The sequence below is a fragment of the Neodiprion fabricii genome, chromosome 6 (assembly GCF_021155785.1).
Source record: "Neodiprion fabricii isolate iyNeoFabr1 chromosome 6, iyNeoFabr1.1, whole genome shotgun sequence".
NCBI lineage: Eukaryota > Metazoa > Arthropoda > Insecta > Hymenoptera > Diprionidae > Neodiprion > Neodiprion fabricii.
The window spans coordinates 23,290,830-23,306,600 of NC_060244.1; the positions used below are offsets into that span (position 1 = coordinate 23,290,830).

At 41.4% G+C, this 15,771-nt stretch overlaps 2 protein-coding genes across 16 annotated transcripts in view; one reads left to right on the top strand and one right to left on the bottom strand.

Annotated features, from left to right (window-relative positions):
- LOC124185055 overlaps positions 1 to 4,491 on the top strand; it is a 225,195-nt gene extending 220,704 nt beyond the window's left edge. For 9 of the 11 annotated variants that reach the window (XM_046575390.1, XM_046575388.1, XM_046575391.1 and 6 more), the window contains 2 exons: positions 417 to 536; positions 3,031 to 4,491. The gene's annotated coding sequence lies outside the window, so the exon portion shown is untranslated. The remainder of the gene's footprint in view (positions 1 to 416; positions 537 to 3,030) is intronic. The other 2 variants (XM_046575393.1, XM_046575396.1) reach the window with 1 other exon arrangement.
- LOC124185057 (hemicentin-2-like) overlaps positions 1 to 15,771 on the bottom strand; it is a 304,368-nt gene that overhangs the window by 82,244 nt on the left and 206,353 nt on the right. The window lies entirely within an intron of this gene.

A 15,771-nucleotide genomic window follows, 5' to 3' on the forward strand; every position in this document is an offset into this window, starting at 1 on the left:
GTATTGATTTTTTACAAATACCAGCTTCCCGTTATTTTCACTGTCAGAAAAAACTACTACTTGACCAGAAAACTTTTACAACAGTTTATCCGGTATTCAAATAAGTATACAGTTGTCTAGGGATTGTTGTAATAGAACCCCGTAATGGCAAAATAGGAAAAACGGTAAATACCTTAGCTGTAGAAACTGCGCGTTTTTGTGTACTATACATATGGGTTCTAATCTCAAGGGAGAGAAAAGCTCGGTAAAGTTTTAGTTTCCTCTCCATCTTTCCTTCTCTTTCATTCACATTAATTTCTTTAGCGTGACTTGCATAATATCTCCGAAAGCCCGCGGAAGACATCAGAGATATTTCTGTTTTTGCGAAATTACTTTCAGCAGACCGCAGAGCTACTAATTGAAATAATTTTCCACAGTGAAGGTGCCGGTGACAGGATGGGAAGAAAACTCGCGACTCCTTCAAGCGTTCGTAGATCTTTTCACCTCTTTTAAAGAAGACACGTCATCGCCAGACAACGAGGAGTTGTCACAGTTAGGTAAGCACGCGACAATTTTTATATATCTTGGGCATATGGCTACTTCCCACTTTCTTCGAGGAGGCTAAAAGACACTGGCAATGAAACCTTGATCTTTAAAAGTATAATTACACTTCGGGTAGATTTATTATGAGCCACACTATCGCCTCAATTTTTTATTCTTTTTATCGTGCGTAAATAAACAATTACTCGCTATCCATTCATTATTTTGAGAAATTGCACACACTGAGCTGCTTCATGAACTAAAGATTTGTCGAAATTCAACTTCAAATAAGGTCAACGCACTAAACTTGAGAAATGTACTTCAAGCTTCGCCGCAAAAATTGTGGAACCTGTACCTACGATATGAAATATTTATCATTACCGCAACGATATCACAAGAACAAAAAACAACGCAGTATACCCGATAATATTTGAGACGGAATTTGTTCGCGGAGGCAATCGATTCTCTATTCCGTAGGTATGATCGAACTTGTTGTAACTAACCATGAAATCCTGAGTACCTGCGATAGTAATTCAAAACGGCGACAGTTCGGTATGCGGTTATGGATTTTGCGCGATGGCGAGTACCTACAACTACAGAGCCGGCTTGAAGTTAATCGATGCCCGAGGGGCACTCGAAGTACGAGTTGAAAATGAATGGTTTCCTAATTATACACGATGGCGACCTGGCAAGGATTTTGTACAGCGGATATTCAGCGATAGCACACGCTAGACTTCGAACGCGGCAACACAAGCGATACGTGAATGCCGGCTGCAGAGGTACTTCGGCGGAAGGATTTTTATTCTTAATTGCACATTCATACGGCTCACTTCACTGAGTATCGTAATATCGGATTTGTGTTTCATCACACCTGCAACAATGCGGCTGTGATTCTGATAGCTAAACTGTATCAAATTCACGTTGGAACTCACAATCGGACGAAATAATTTGTAATACCATTTTGTGTGCCACTGATACCCCGCAACGATTGATTTATGACCCTAATTTTTTATGCGAACAGTTTTGATTAGTTTCTTTTCTTTTTGAAGACGCGTTGACTCAATATATCGGAAGTTTGGAAACTCGTCGTGTTATTTAATTGCGTCCCAGCAATTTGCTATAATCTATAAATATTTGCATAGCAATTTTTCGATAAATTTTTATGTTGAATAAATTTAGCACACAATTTCAGTCTATTCAAACATGTTATGCATTCTTTGTCTCTTTCCGGAGCTCAAAGTTCTTTGCTGTGAAGTTTCTCGATTTTCGTAGAGCCGAAAAAAATAATCAGGGAGCTCAGTTCGTGTATTCTGCTTTCGAACCAGTCTTTACGAGTTAAATGCGGCCGCGGAGTCAAAGCAACGGACATTTCATCATTCGAATAAAATTGTTTCAAACATCGTTCCTCCAAGGATGTACAAATATTGAAGATTTCCCAATGGTTTATTTCTTCCTTCTGTCAATTCCTTAGAAGATGACACGACATCCTTCGCACGTATCTCTTTATTCTGTGAAGTGAATCGGCTCAGCGATAACCTCTGACAAATCAAATATATTCAGCTACGTTTCTTGGACCAACATGCAGATTTCATGCGATAAAAAACGGAAAACCACGAGCTCAGAGACAGACTTGCACAGGGTTACATACGTGTGAATTTGAAGACAACGCTTGTAGCACAATCGCTCGTATAAAAATATCATTACACCAACAGCGTCCTGTTTGGTGATCATTGATTCGTCCCGGCATGACGTGCCGCGATTGAGCATGGGGAAGAGAGCCGCGACGAAGAGCGATAGGAAAAGACACGTGACTCGGATATTTTCACGTGACTCGTTCACTCGATTTGATTTTTGGCGAGAGTCTGGCTTCGCCCGACTTGAAAGAGGCGAGGCGCACGGTTTTCTGCGGCGTTTGATCTGCTCCTTTTTGTAGTAAATCTGCTTTCCTACGCCAAACAGACTTCCACTTCCGCCTTCTCTTTTCCCCCAACTTCCTGACTTCGTGCGTGACTAAACCCTGCGAATACGAACCACCGCGGTGTAAATAGATTTGCAGGGCTCGACGTTCAACGTGCTTCACAGCTGGTAACAACCTCAGCTGTGGGAATAACGTCAAGAATATATAATAGAATGTTTTGTTGCAACAAAATCATCCCGTACCTTGTATAACGCACACTACGTCTGCTGGTCGCACGTCACATGGCACAACAAAATTCTCTCCATACGTATAATTTAGGTGTTAATTCCCTGCTCTAAAAACCAGTTCTGGCCCGGCTGAACTCTTTCGGTTGTCCTGAGGCGTTGGATACCTCATGTTTTATAGTGAGTACATAACGCGCTGTGACAGTCGCCAGAAACTTTGAAAAAAAAAACAAGACCGACAAACAAACATGTATTACTTACGTATATTATATACAATATTCGCGTGGTAAGATTCCGCAATAAGTAGCAAAGTGCAGCTACTTCTATTTACAAAAAACGAAAAATTTTAAGATACTCGTGTTTTTTTAGCATTGAAACTGCTTCTACCATGGGGGTACTGGCTAGCCTGGAGTCCGTAAAGGGGATTCTTTCTGGCAGAGATGTCACACGAAAACGACGGCTCTGTGATTGGCCAAGCGCCTGTCCCACCAGTCAGCCAATGATTCTGATCGATGCGCTGGCGATGCTGACTAGTCAACGCTGGATCGACTTTGTATGAGATGAATGCGAGTGTCAGTTCATTCTGTTGTTAGTATTCCTGCTGAATGTAGCGAAGTGAAGCCAAGTTTTGCAATAATTATGAACTCTGATAACAATATTCCGCAATCTGCGTATGTTAACAATCGAAACGTGAAGTCTAGCGAATCCCTGCATCGATTTGTGCCATCATCAGGCTGAAATTATCGCCACGCCAGCAGGTGATGAATAAACACTTCATATTTTGAATCGTTGATTTCACTGTGTTTTTTGTTTATCAATGAAAGATGGATTTGATGATATGTTTATTTTGAATGTTTGAATTGTGTTTATGTCAATTCTGTTACCAATATAAAATATGAATATGTCTGTGTCCTACTTACAAATGAACGCAATGTAATCTAGTATAATGTTAAATCTATAACCTAGTAACTAAAATTACAATAGATCCGATAGTTACATCCTGTAAATTATCTGTAGATTTTTTACACAGTTGAGTAAATTTGTCCCTTCAGATTTTTAGTATAAATTTTGACGATCTAAAAGAATGCTGAAATTGATTCCTTCATGCGCTACATTTATGTGGTTTGTAAGGGAAATCGATTGGGCGCAGTCCGAATAAGCTGCGAGCAACAGATGAGGAGTCACAATTGGAAGACGAGAAAATCTTACAGTATTTTTCCAGCTGTTAGTCAAACGCTGTTCTAGATGTCATCTCCTCAGTTCCACAGATTCAATTGGTCTAATGAAAGTCGTATAGATCGATTAGAGACGCGAAGATTTCTGAACTCGGGAATCGCAAAAAAAAAAGCAAAGCTAATCCCTTCGAACAAGGGATCAGAAGTTACGGCCAGATACATAAAATTTGCAGACCGTTCTCAGAAAGATTAGGGAAAAAAATCTCAGATTTAGAGCTATCACAGTACAGCTGTTTATTTGATACGTCTTGATTCTAGTACAAGTGTTCGGGTGTCAGTGTATAGTAATTTAACATGTTACCAGATAATATGAAAGTCTAGTACAAGAATGAATACGAAACTATAATTAAACATTGTACACTAATTTTAATTAGTATGACATGACATGGAAATGCTATGTAAAATATATTAAGCAAAATATGAATAATATTATATCGAACGGACATTGTCTTACTCAATAATTAACTTTTAAGTTCTAGTTAAAGTCCAAGCGCTGCGCACCTCTGCATGTTACGATATACGACTTATGAAGGTGTATTATTATTCTGAATTGTTACATAGAATTTCATTGAATAAATACTTGAAATTTCCCATATTTCATTCGTAATTTTGACCCGAAAAACGAGTTAACTTTTTCGTCATTTTTTGGCTGCTGGTGTTGCCTTCGTAGGTTCTCTTCTGTTCGTCCTCCGTACTTCTTGGGGAGTTTCCTGTGTTTCTAGCGTTCTCATTGGACAAAAAACAGTCACGAGTATTAAGTCTAAAAGAGAGGATTTGTTGTGCAAAATGATAGCAAGGCTAACCACTTTGCATTTTCAGCGAAAATTTTCACGATTCTGAAAAGTGCTGGAATAAATTCTTTGATGCACTGTTCCGACGTAATTTTGCTGGAGAAATCGACTGGGCGCAGTCCCAATACGCTGCGATCAACGCATCAAAAGTTACAGCCAAAAAACGAAAACCTGAATTTTCGACATTTTTCAGCAGGTGCTTTTTTCCTCGTATCTTCTCTCCCGTTGATCCCACGCTCCTCCTGCTGCGTTTTCTGAGTTCCTTGGGGTCCAATCGGTCGGGAACGAGTCATACGAATCAATTCTGAGACGAAAAATTTTCAGGTCAAAAAAAAAGGAAGGCTAACCCCTTTGTATTTTTGGCCAAAATTTTCGCGATTTTCAACAGTGCTTGAATAAATCAATTGTGGCACTATTCCGACGCAATTTTGCGAGAGAAATCGACTGGGCGCAGTCCCAATACGCTGCGATCAACGCATCGAAAGTTACAGCCAAAAAACGAAAACCTGAATTTTCGACATTTTTCAGCAGGTGCTTTTTTCCTCGTATCTTCTCTCCCGTTGATCCCACGCTGCTTCTGCTGCGTTTTCTGAGTTCCTTGGGGTCCAATTGGTCGGAAAAGAGTCATACGAATCAATTCTGAGACGAAAAATTTTTAGGTCAAAAAAAAAGGAAGGCTAACCCCTTTGTATTTTTGGCGAAAATTTTCGCGATTTTCAGAAGTAATTGAATGAATTAATTGTGGCACTATTCCGACGTAATTTTGCGAGAGAAATCGACTGGGCGCAGTCCCAATACGCTGCGATCAACGCATCGGAAGTTACAGCCAAAAAACGAAAACCTGAATTTTCGACATTTTTCAGCGGGTGCTTTTTTCCTCGTATCTTCTCTCCCGTTGATCCCACGCTGCTTCTGCTGCGTTTTCTGAGTTCCTTGGGGTCCAATTGGTCGGGAAAGAGTCATACGAATCAATTCTGAGACGGAAAATTTTTAGGTCAAAAAAAAAAGGAAGGCTAACCCCTTTGTATTTTTGGCCAAAATTTTCGCGATTTTCAAAAGTAATTGAATGAATTAATTGTGGCACTATTCCGACGTAATTTTGCGAGAGAAATCGACTGGGCGCAGTCCCAATACGCTGCGATCAACGCATCGAAAGTTACAGCCAAAAAACGAAAACCTGAATTTTCGACATTTTTCAGCAGGTGCTTTTTTCCTCGTATTTTCTCTCCCGTTGATCCCACGCTCCTCCTGCTGCGTTTTCTGAGTTCCTTGGGGTCCAATCGGTCGGGAACGAGTCATACGAATCAATTCTGAGACGAAAAATTTTCAGGTCAAAAAAAAGGAAGGCTAACCCCTTTGTATTTTTGGCCAAAATTTTCGCGATTTTCAAAAGTGCTTGAATAAATCAATTGTGGCACTATTCCGACGTAATTTTGCGAGAGAAATCGACTGGGCGCAGTCCCAATACGCTGCGATCAACGCATCGATAGTTACAGCCAAAAAACGAAAACCTGAATTTTCGACATTTTTCAGCAGGTGCTTTTTTCCTCGTATCTTCTCTCCCGTTGATCCCACGCTTCTTCTGCTGCGTTTTCTGAGTTCCTTGGGGTCCAATCGGTCGGGAGCGAGTCATACGAATCAATTCTGAGACGAAAAATTTTCAGGTCAAAAAAAAAGGAGGGCTAACCCCTTTGTATTTTTGGCCAAAATTTTCGCGATTTTCAAAAGTGCTTGAATGAATCAATTGTGGCACTATTCCGACGTAATTTTGCGAGAGAAATCGACTGGGCGCAGTCCCAATACGCTGCGATCAACGCATCGAAAGTTACAGCCAAAAAACGAAAACCTGAATTTTCGACATTTTTCAGCAGGTGCTTTTTTCCTCGTATCTTCTCTCCCGTTGATCCCACGCTGCTTCTGCTGCGTTTTCTGAGTTCCTTGGGGTCCAATTGGTCGGGAAAGAGTCATACGAATCAATTCTGAGACGAAAAATTTTTAGGTCAAAAAAAAAGGAAGGCTAACCCCTTTGTATTTTTGGCGAAAATTTTCGCGATTTTCAAAAGTGCTTGAATAAATTAATTGTGGCACTATTCCGACGTAATTTTGCGAGAGAAATCGACTGGGCGCAGTCCCAATACGCTGCGATCAACGCATCGGAAGTTACAGCCAAAAAACGAAAACCTGAATTTTCGACATTTTTCAGCAGGTGCTTTTTTCCTCGTATCTTCTCTCCCGTTGATCCCACGCTGCTTCTGCTGCGTTTTCTGAGTTCCTTGGGGTCCAATTGGTCGGGAAAGAGTCATACGAATCAATTCTGAGACGGAAAATTTTTAGGTCAAAAAAAAAAGGAAGGCTAACCCCTTTGTATTTTTGGCCAAAATTTTCGCGATTTTCAAAAGTGCTTGAATAAATTAATTGTGGCACTATTCCGACGTGATTTTGCGAGAGAAATCGACTGGGCGCAGTCCCAATACGCTGCGATGAACGCATCGAAAGTTACAGCCAAAAAACGAAAACCTGAATTTTCGACATTTTTCAGCAGGTGCTTTTTTCCTCGTATCTTCTCTCCCGTTGATCCCACGCTTCTTCTGCTGCGTTTTCTGAGTTCCTTGGGGTCCAATTGGTCGGGAAAGAGTCATACGAATCAATTCTGAGACGAAAAATTTTTAGGTCAAAAAAAAAGGAAGGCTAACCCCTTTGTATTTTTGGCCAAAATTTTCGCGATTTTCAAAAGTAATTGAATGAATTAATTGTGGCACTATTCCGACGTAATTTTGCGAGAGAAATCGACTGGGCGCAGTCCCAATACGCTGCGATCAACGCATCGAAAGTTACAGCCAAAAAACGAAAACCTGAATTTTCGACATTTTTCAGCAGGTGCTTTTTTCCTCGTATTTTCTCTCCCGTTGATCCCACGCTCCTCCTGCTGCGTTTTCTGAGTTCCTTGGGGTCCAATCGGTCGGGAACGAGTCATACGAATCAATTCTGAGACGAAAAATTTTCAGGTCAAAAAAAAAGGAAGGCTAACCCCTTTGTATTTTTGGCCAAAATTTTCACGATTTTCAAAAAAGCTTGAATAAATTAATTGTGGCACTATTCCGACGTAAATTTGCTAGAGAAATCAACTGGGCGCAGTCCCAATACGCTGCGATCAACGCATCGAAAGTTACAGCCAAAAAACGAAAACCTGAATTTTCGACATTTTTCAGCAGGTGCTTTTTTCCTCGTATCTTCTCTCCCGTTGATCCCACGCTGCTTCTGCTGCGTTTTCTGAGTTCCTTGGGGTCCGATTGGTCGGGAAAGAGTCATACGAATCAATTCTGAGAGGAAAAATTTTTAGGTCAAAAAAAAAGGAAGGCTAACCCCTTTGTATTTTTGGCGAAAATTTTCGCGATTTTCAAAAGTGCTTGAATAAATTAATTGTGGCACTATTCCGACGCAATTTTGCGAGAGAAATCGACTGGGCGCAGTCCCAATACGCTGCGATCAACGCATCGAAAGTTACAGCCAAAAAACGAAAACCTGAATTTTCGACATTTTTCAGCAGGTGCTTTTTTCCTCGTATCTTCTCTCCCGTTGATCCCACGCTGCTTCTGCTGCGTTTTCTGAGTTCCTTGGGGTCCAATCGGTCGGGAAGGAGTCATACGAATCAATTCTAAGACGAAAAATTTTCAGGTCAAAAAAAAAGGAAGGCTAACCCCTTTGTATTTTTGGCCAAAATTTTCGCGATTTTCAAAAGTAATTGAATGAATTAATTGTGGCACTATTCCGACGTAATTTTGCGAGAGAAATCGACTGGGCGCAGTCCCAATACGCTGCGATCAACGCATCGAAAGTTACAGCCAAAAAACGAAAACCTGAATTTTCGACATTTTTCAGCAGGTGCTTTTTTCCTCGTATCTTCTCTCCCGTTGATCCCACGCTCCTCCTGCTGCGTTTTCTGAGTTCCTTGGGGTCCAATTAGTCGGGAAAGAGTCATACGAATCAATTCTGAGACGAAAAATTTTTAGGTCAAAAAAAAAGGAAGGCTAACCCCTTTGTATTTTTGGCCAAAATTTTCGCGATTTTCAAAAAAGCTTGAATAAATTAATTGTGGCACTATTCCGACGTAAATTTGCTAGAGAAATCAACTGGGCGCAGTCCCAATACGCTGCGATCAACGCATCGAAAGTTACAGCCAAAAAACGAAAACCTGAATTTTCGACATTTTTCAGCAGGTGCTTTTTTCCTCGTATCTTCTCTCCCGTTGATCTCACGCTCCTCCTGCTGCGTTTTCTGAGTTCCTTGGGGTCCAATTGGTCGGGAAAGAGTCATACGAATCAATTCTGAGACGAAAAATTTTTAGGTCAAAAAAAAAGGAAGGCTAACCCCTTTGTATTTTTGGCCAAAATTTTCGCGATTTTCAAAAAAGCTTGAATAAATTAATTGTGGCACCATTCCGACGTAAATTTGCTAGAGAAATCAACTGGGCGCAGTCCCAATACGCTGCGATCAACGCATCGAAAGTTACAGCCAAAAAACGAAAACCTGAATTTTCGACATTTTTCAGCAGGTGCTTTTTTCCTCGTATCTTCTCTCCCGTTGATCCCACGCTTCTTCTGCTGCGTTTTCTGAGTTCCTTGGGGTCCAATTGGTCGGGAAAGAGTCATACGAATCAATTCTGAGACGAAAAATTTTTAGGTCAAAAAAAAAGGAAGGCTAACCCCTTTGTATTTTTGGCGAAAATTTTCGCGATTTTCAAAAGTGCTTGAATAAATTAATTGTGGCACTATTCCGACGTAATTTTGCGAGAGAAATCGACTGGGCGCAGTCCCAATACGCTGCGATCAACGCATCGGAAGTTACAGCCAAAAAACGAAAACCTGAATTTTCGACATTTTTCAGCAGGTGCTTTTTTCCTCGTATCTTCTCTCCCGTTGATCCCACGCTGCTTCTGCTGCGTTTTCTGAGTTCCTTGGGGTCCAATTGGTCGGGAAAGAGTCATACGAATCAATTCTGAGACGAAAAATTTTTAGGTCAAAAAGAGGAAGGCTAACCCCTTTGTATTTTTGGCGAAAATTTTCGCGATTTTCAAAAGTGCTTGAATAAATTAATTGTGGCACTATTCCGACGCAATTTTGCGAGAGAAATCGACTGGGCGCAGTCCCAATACGCTGCGATCAACGCATCGAAAGTTACAGCCAAAAAACGAAAACCTGAATTTTCGACATTTTTCAGCAGGTGCTTTTTTCCTCGTATCTTCTCTCCCGTTGATCCCACGCTGCTTCTGCTGCGTTTTCTGAGTTCCTTGGGGTCCAATTGGTCGGGAAAGAGTCATACGAATCAATTCTGAGACGAAAAATTTTTAGGTCAAAAAAAAAGGCTAACCCCTTTGTATTTTTGGCGAAAATTTTCGCGATTTTCAAAAGTGCTTGAATAAATTAATTGTGGCACTATTCCGACGCAATTTTGCGAGAGAAATCGACTGGGCGCAGTCCCAATACGCTGCGATCAACGCATCGAAAGTTACAGCCAATAAACGAAAACCTGAATTTTCGACATTTTTCAGCAGGTGCTTTTTTCCTCGTATCTTCTCTCCCGTTGATCCCACGCTCCTCCTGCTGCGTTTTCTGAGTTCCTTCGGGTCCAATTGGTCGGGAAAGAGTCATACGAATCAATTCTGAGACGAAAAATTTTTAGGTCAAAAAAAAAGGAAGGCTAACCCCTTTGTATTTTTGGCGAAAATTTTCGCGATTTTCAAAAGTGCTTGAATAAATTAATTGTCGCACTATTCCGACGTCATTTTGCGAGAGAAATCGACTGGGCGCAGTCCCAATACGCTGCGATCAACGCATCGAAAGTTACAGCCAAAAAACGAAAACCTGAATTTTCGACATTTTTCAGCAGGTGCTTTTTTCCTCGTATCTTCTCTCCCGTTGATCCCACGCTGCTTCTGCTGCGTTTTCTGAGTTCCTTGGGGTCCAATTGGTCGGGAAAGAGTCATACGAATCAATTCTGAGACGGAAAATTTTTAGGTCAAAAAAAAAGGAAGGCTAACCCCTTTGTATTTTTGGCCAAAATATTCGCGATTTTCAAAAGTGCTTGAATAAATTAATTGTGGCACTATTCCGACGTGATTTTGCGAGAGAAATTGACTGGGCGCAGTCCCAATACGCTGCGATCAACGCATCGGAAGTTACAGCCAAAAAACGAAAACCCGAATTTTCGACATTTTTCAGCAGGTGCTTTTTACCTCGTATCTTCTCTCCCGTTGATCCCACGCTCCTCCTGCTGCGTTTTCTGGGTTCCTTGGGGTCCAATTGGTCGGGAAAGAGTCATACGAATCAATTCTGAGACGAAAAATTTTTAGGTCAAAAAAAAAGGAAGGCTAACCCCTTTGTATTTTTGGCGAAAATTTTCGCGATTCTCAAAAGTGCTTGAATAAATTAATTGTGGCACTATTCCGACGTGATTTTGCGAAAGAAATCGACTGGGCGCAGTCCCGAAACGCTGCGATCTACGCATCGAAAGTTACAGCCAAAAAACGAAAACCTGAATTTTCGACATTTTTCAGCAGGTGCTTTTTTCCTCGTATCTTCTCTCCCGTTGATCCCACGCTCCGCCTGCTGCGTTTTCTGAGTTCCTTGGGGTCCAATTGGTCGGGAAAGAGTCATACGAATCAATTCTGAGACGAAAAATTTTTAGGTCAAAAAAAAAGGAAGGCTAACCCCTTTGTATTTTTGGCGAAAATTTTCGCGATTTTCAAAAGTGCTTGAATAAATTACTTGTGGCACTATTCCGACGTAATTTTGCGAGAGAAATCGACTGGGCGCAGTCCCAATACGCTGCGATCAACGCATCGAAAGTTACAGCCAAAAAACGAAAACCTGAATCTTCGACATTTTTCAGCAGGTGCTTTTTTCCTCGTATCTTCTCTCCCGTTGATCCCACGCTGCTTCTGCTGCGTTTTCTGAGTTCCTTGGGGTCCAATTGGTCGGGAAAGAGTCATACGAATCAATTCTGAGACGAAAAATTTTTAGGTCAAAAAAAAAGGAAGGCTAACCCCTTTGTATTTTTGGCGAAAATTTTCGCGATTTTCAAAAGTGCTTGAATAAATTAATTGTGGCACTATTCCGACGCAATTTTGCGAGAGAAATCGACTGGGCGCAGTCCCAATACGCTGCGATCAACGCATCGAAAGTTACAGCCAAAAAACGAAAACCTGAATTTTCGACATTTTTCAGCAGGTGCTTTTTTCCTCGTATCTTCTCTCCCGTTGATCCCACGCTCCTCCTGCTGCGTTTTCTGAGTTCCTTCGGGTCCAATTGGTCGGGAAAGAGTCATACGAATCAATTCTGAGACGAAAAATTTTTAGGTCAAAAAAAAAGGAAGGCTAACCCCTTTGTATTTTTGGCGAAAATTTTCGCGATTTTCAAAAGTGCTTGAATAAATTAATTGTCGCACTATTCCGACGTCATTTTGCGAGAGAAATCGACTGGGCGCAGTCCCAATACGCTGCGATCAACGCATCGAAAGTTACAGCCAAAAAACGAAAACCTGAATTTTCGACATTTTTCAGCAGGTGCTTTTTTCCTCGTATCTTCTCTCCCGTTGATCCCACGCTGCTTCTGCTGCGTTTTCTGAGTTCCTTGGGGTCCAATTGGTCGGGAAAGAGTCATACGAATCAATTCTGAGACGGAAAATTTTTAGGTCAAAAAAAAAGGAAGGCTAACCCCTTTGTATTTTTGGCCAAAATATTCGCGATTTTCAAAAGTGCTTGAATAAATTAATTGTGGCACTATTCCGACGTGATTTTGCGAGAGAAATTGACTGGGCGCAGTCCCAATACGCTGCGATCAACGCATCGGAAGTTACAGCCAAAAAACGAAAACCCGAATTTTCGACATTTTTCAGCAGGTGCTTTTTACCTCGTATCTTCTCTCCCGTTGATCCCACGCTCCTCCTGCTGCGTTTTCTGGGTTCCTTGGGGTCCAATTGGTCGGGAAAGAGTCATACGAATCAATTCTGAGACGAAAAATTTTTAGGTCAAAAAAAAAGGAAGGCTAACCCCTTTGTATTTTTGGCGAAAATTTTTGCGATTTTCAAAAGTGCTTGAATAAATTAATTGTAGCACTATTCCGACGTAATTTTGCGAGAGAAATCGACTGGGCGCAGTGTCAATACGCTGCGATCACCGCATCAAAAGTTACAGCCAAAAAACGAAAACCTGAATTTTCGACATTTTTCAACAGGTGCTTTTTTCCTCGTATCTTCTCTCCCGTTGATCCCACGCCGCTTCTGCTGCGTTTTCTGAGTTCCTTGGGGTCCAATCGGTCGGGAAAGAGTCATACGAATCGATTCTGAGACGGAAAATTTTTAGGTTAAAAAAAAAGGAAGGCTAACCCCTTTGTATTTTTGGCGAAAATTTTCGCGATTCTCAAAAGTGCTTGAATAAATTAATTGTGGCACTATTCCGACGTGATTTTGCGAAAGAAATCGACTGGGCGCAGTCCCGAAACGCTGCGATCTACGCATCGAAAGTTACAGCCAAAAAACGAAAACCTGAATTTTCGACATTTTTCAGCAGGTGCTTTTTTCCTCGTATCTTCTCTCCCGTTGATCCCACGCTGCTTCTGCTGCGTTTTCTGAGTTCCTTGGGGTCCAATTGGTCGGGAAAGAGTCATACGAATCAATTCTGAGACGGAAAATTTTTAGGTCAAAAAAGAAGGAAGGCTAACCCCTTTGTATTTTTGGCCAAAATATTCGCGATTTTCAAAAGTGCTTGAATAAATTAATTGTGGCACTATTCCGACGTGATTTTGCGAGAGAAATTGACTGGGCGCAGTCCCAATACGCTGCGATCAACGCATCGGAAGTTACAGCCAAAAAACGAAAACCCGAATTTTCGACATTTTTCAGCAGGTGCTTTTTTCCTCGTATCTTCTCTCCCGTTGATCCCACGCTCCTCCTGCTGCGTTTTCTGAGTTCCTTGGGGTCCAATTGGTCGGGAAAGAGTCATACGAATCAATTCTGAGACGAAAAATTTTTAGGTCAAAAAAAAAGGAAGGCTAACCCCTTTGTATTTTTGGCGAAAATTTTTGCGATTTTCAAAAGTGCTTGAATAAATTAATTGTAGCACTATTCCGACGTAATTTTGCGAGAGAAATCGACTGGGCGCAGTGTCAATACGCTGCGATCACCGCATCAAAAGTTACAGCCAAAAAACGAAAACCTGAATTTTCGACATTTTTCAACAGGTGCTTTTTTCCTCGTATCTTCTCTCCCGTTGATCCCACGCCGCTTCTGCTGCGTTTTCTGAGTTCCTTGGGGTCCAATCGGTCGGGAAAGAGTCATACGAATCGATTCTGAGACGGAAAATTTTTAGGTTAAAAAAAAAGGAAGGCTAACCCCTTTGTATTTTTGGCGAAAATTTTCGCGATTCTCAAAAGTGCTTGAATAAATTAATTGTGGCACTATTCCGACGTGATTTTGCGAAAGAAATCGACTGGGCGCAGTCCCGAAACGCTGCGATCTACGCATCGAAAGTTACAGCCAAAAAACGAAAACCTGAATTTTCGACATTTTTCAGCAGGTGCTTTTTTCCTCGTATCTTCTCTCCCGTTGATCCCACGCTCCGCCTGCTGCGTTTTCTGAGTTCCTTGGGGTCCAATTGGTCGGGAAAGAGTCATACGAATCAATTCTGAGACGAAAAATTTTTAGGTCAAAAAAAAAGGAAGGCTAACCCCTTTGTATTTTTGGCGAAAATTTTCGCGATTTTCAAAAGTGCTTGAATAAATTACTTGTGGCACTATTCCGACGTAATTTTGCGAGAGAAATCGACTGGGCGCAGTCCCAATACGCTGCGATCAACGCATCGAAAGTTACAGCCAAAAAACGAAAACCTGAATTTTCGACATTTTTCAGCAGGTGCTTTTTTCCTCGTATCTTCTCTCCCGTTGATCCCACGCTCCTCCTGCTGCGTTTTCTGAGTTCCTTGGGGTCCAATTGGTCGGGAAAGAGTCATACGAATCAATTCTGAGACGAAAAATTTTTAGGTCGAAAAAAAAGGAAGGCTAACCCCTTTGTATTTTTGGCGAAAATTTTCGCGATTTTCAAAAGTGCTTGAATAAATTAATTGTGGCACTATTCCGACGCAATTTTGCGAGAGAAATCGACTGGGCGCAGTCCCAATACGCTGCGATCAACGCATCGAAAGTTACAGCCAAAAAACGAAAACCTGAATTTTCGACATTTTTCAGCGGGTGCTTTTTTCCTCGTATCTTCTCTCTCGTTGATCCCACGCTCCTTCTGCTGCGTTTTCTGAGTTCCTTGGGGTCCAATTGGTCGGGAAAGAGTCATACGAATCAATTCTGAGACGAAAAATTTTTAGGTCAAAAAAAAAGGAAGGCTAACCCCTTTGTATTTTTGGCGAAAATTTTCGCGATTTTCAAAAGTAATTGAATGAATTAATTGTGGCACTATTCCGACGTGATTTTGCGAGAGAAATCGACTGGGCGCAGTGCCAATACGCTGCGATCAACGCATCAAAAGTTACAGCCAAAAAACGGAAACCTGAATTTTCGACATTTTTCAGCAGGTGCTTTTTCCCTCGTATCTTCTCTCCCGTCGATTCCACGCTGCTTCTGCTGCGTTTTCTGAGTTCCTTGGGGTCCAATTGGTCGGGAAAGAGTCATACGAATCAATTCTGAGACGGAAAATTTTTAGGTCAAAAAAAAAGGAAGGCTAACCCCTTTGTATTTTTGGCGAAAATTTTCGCGATTTTCAAAAGTGCTTGAATAAATTAATTGTGGCGCTATTCCGACGTGATTTTGCGAGAAAAATCGACTGGGCGCGGTCCCAATACGCTGCGATCAACGCATCGAAAGTTACAGCCAAAAAACGAAAACCTGAATTTTCGACATTTTTCAGCAGGTGCTTTTTTCCTCGTATCTTCTCTCCCGTTGATCCCACGCTGCTTCTGCTGCGTTTTCTGAGTTCCTTGGGGTCCAATTGGTCGGGAAAGAGTCATACGAATCAATTCTGAGACGAAAAATTTTTAGGTCAAAAAAAAAGGAAGGCTAACCCCTTTGTATTTTTGGCCAAAA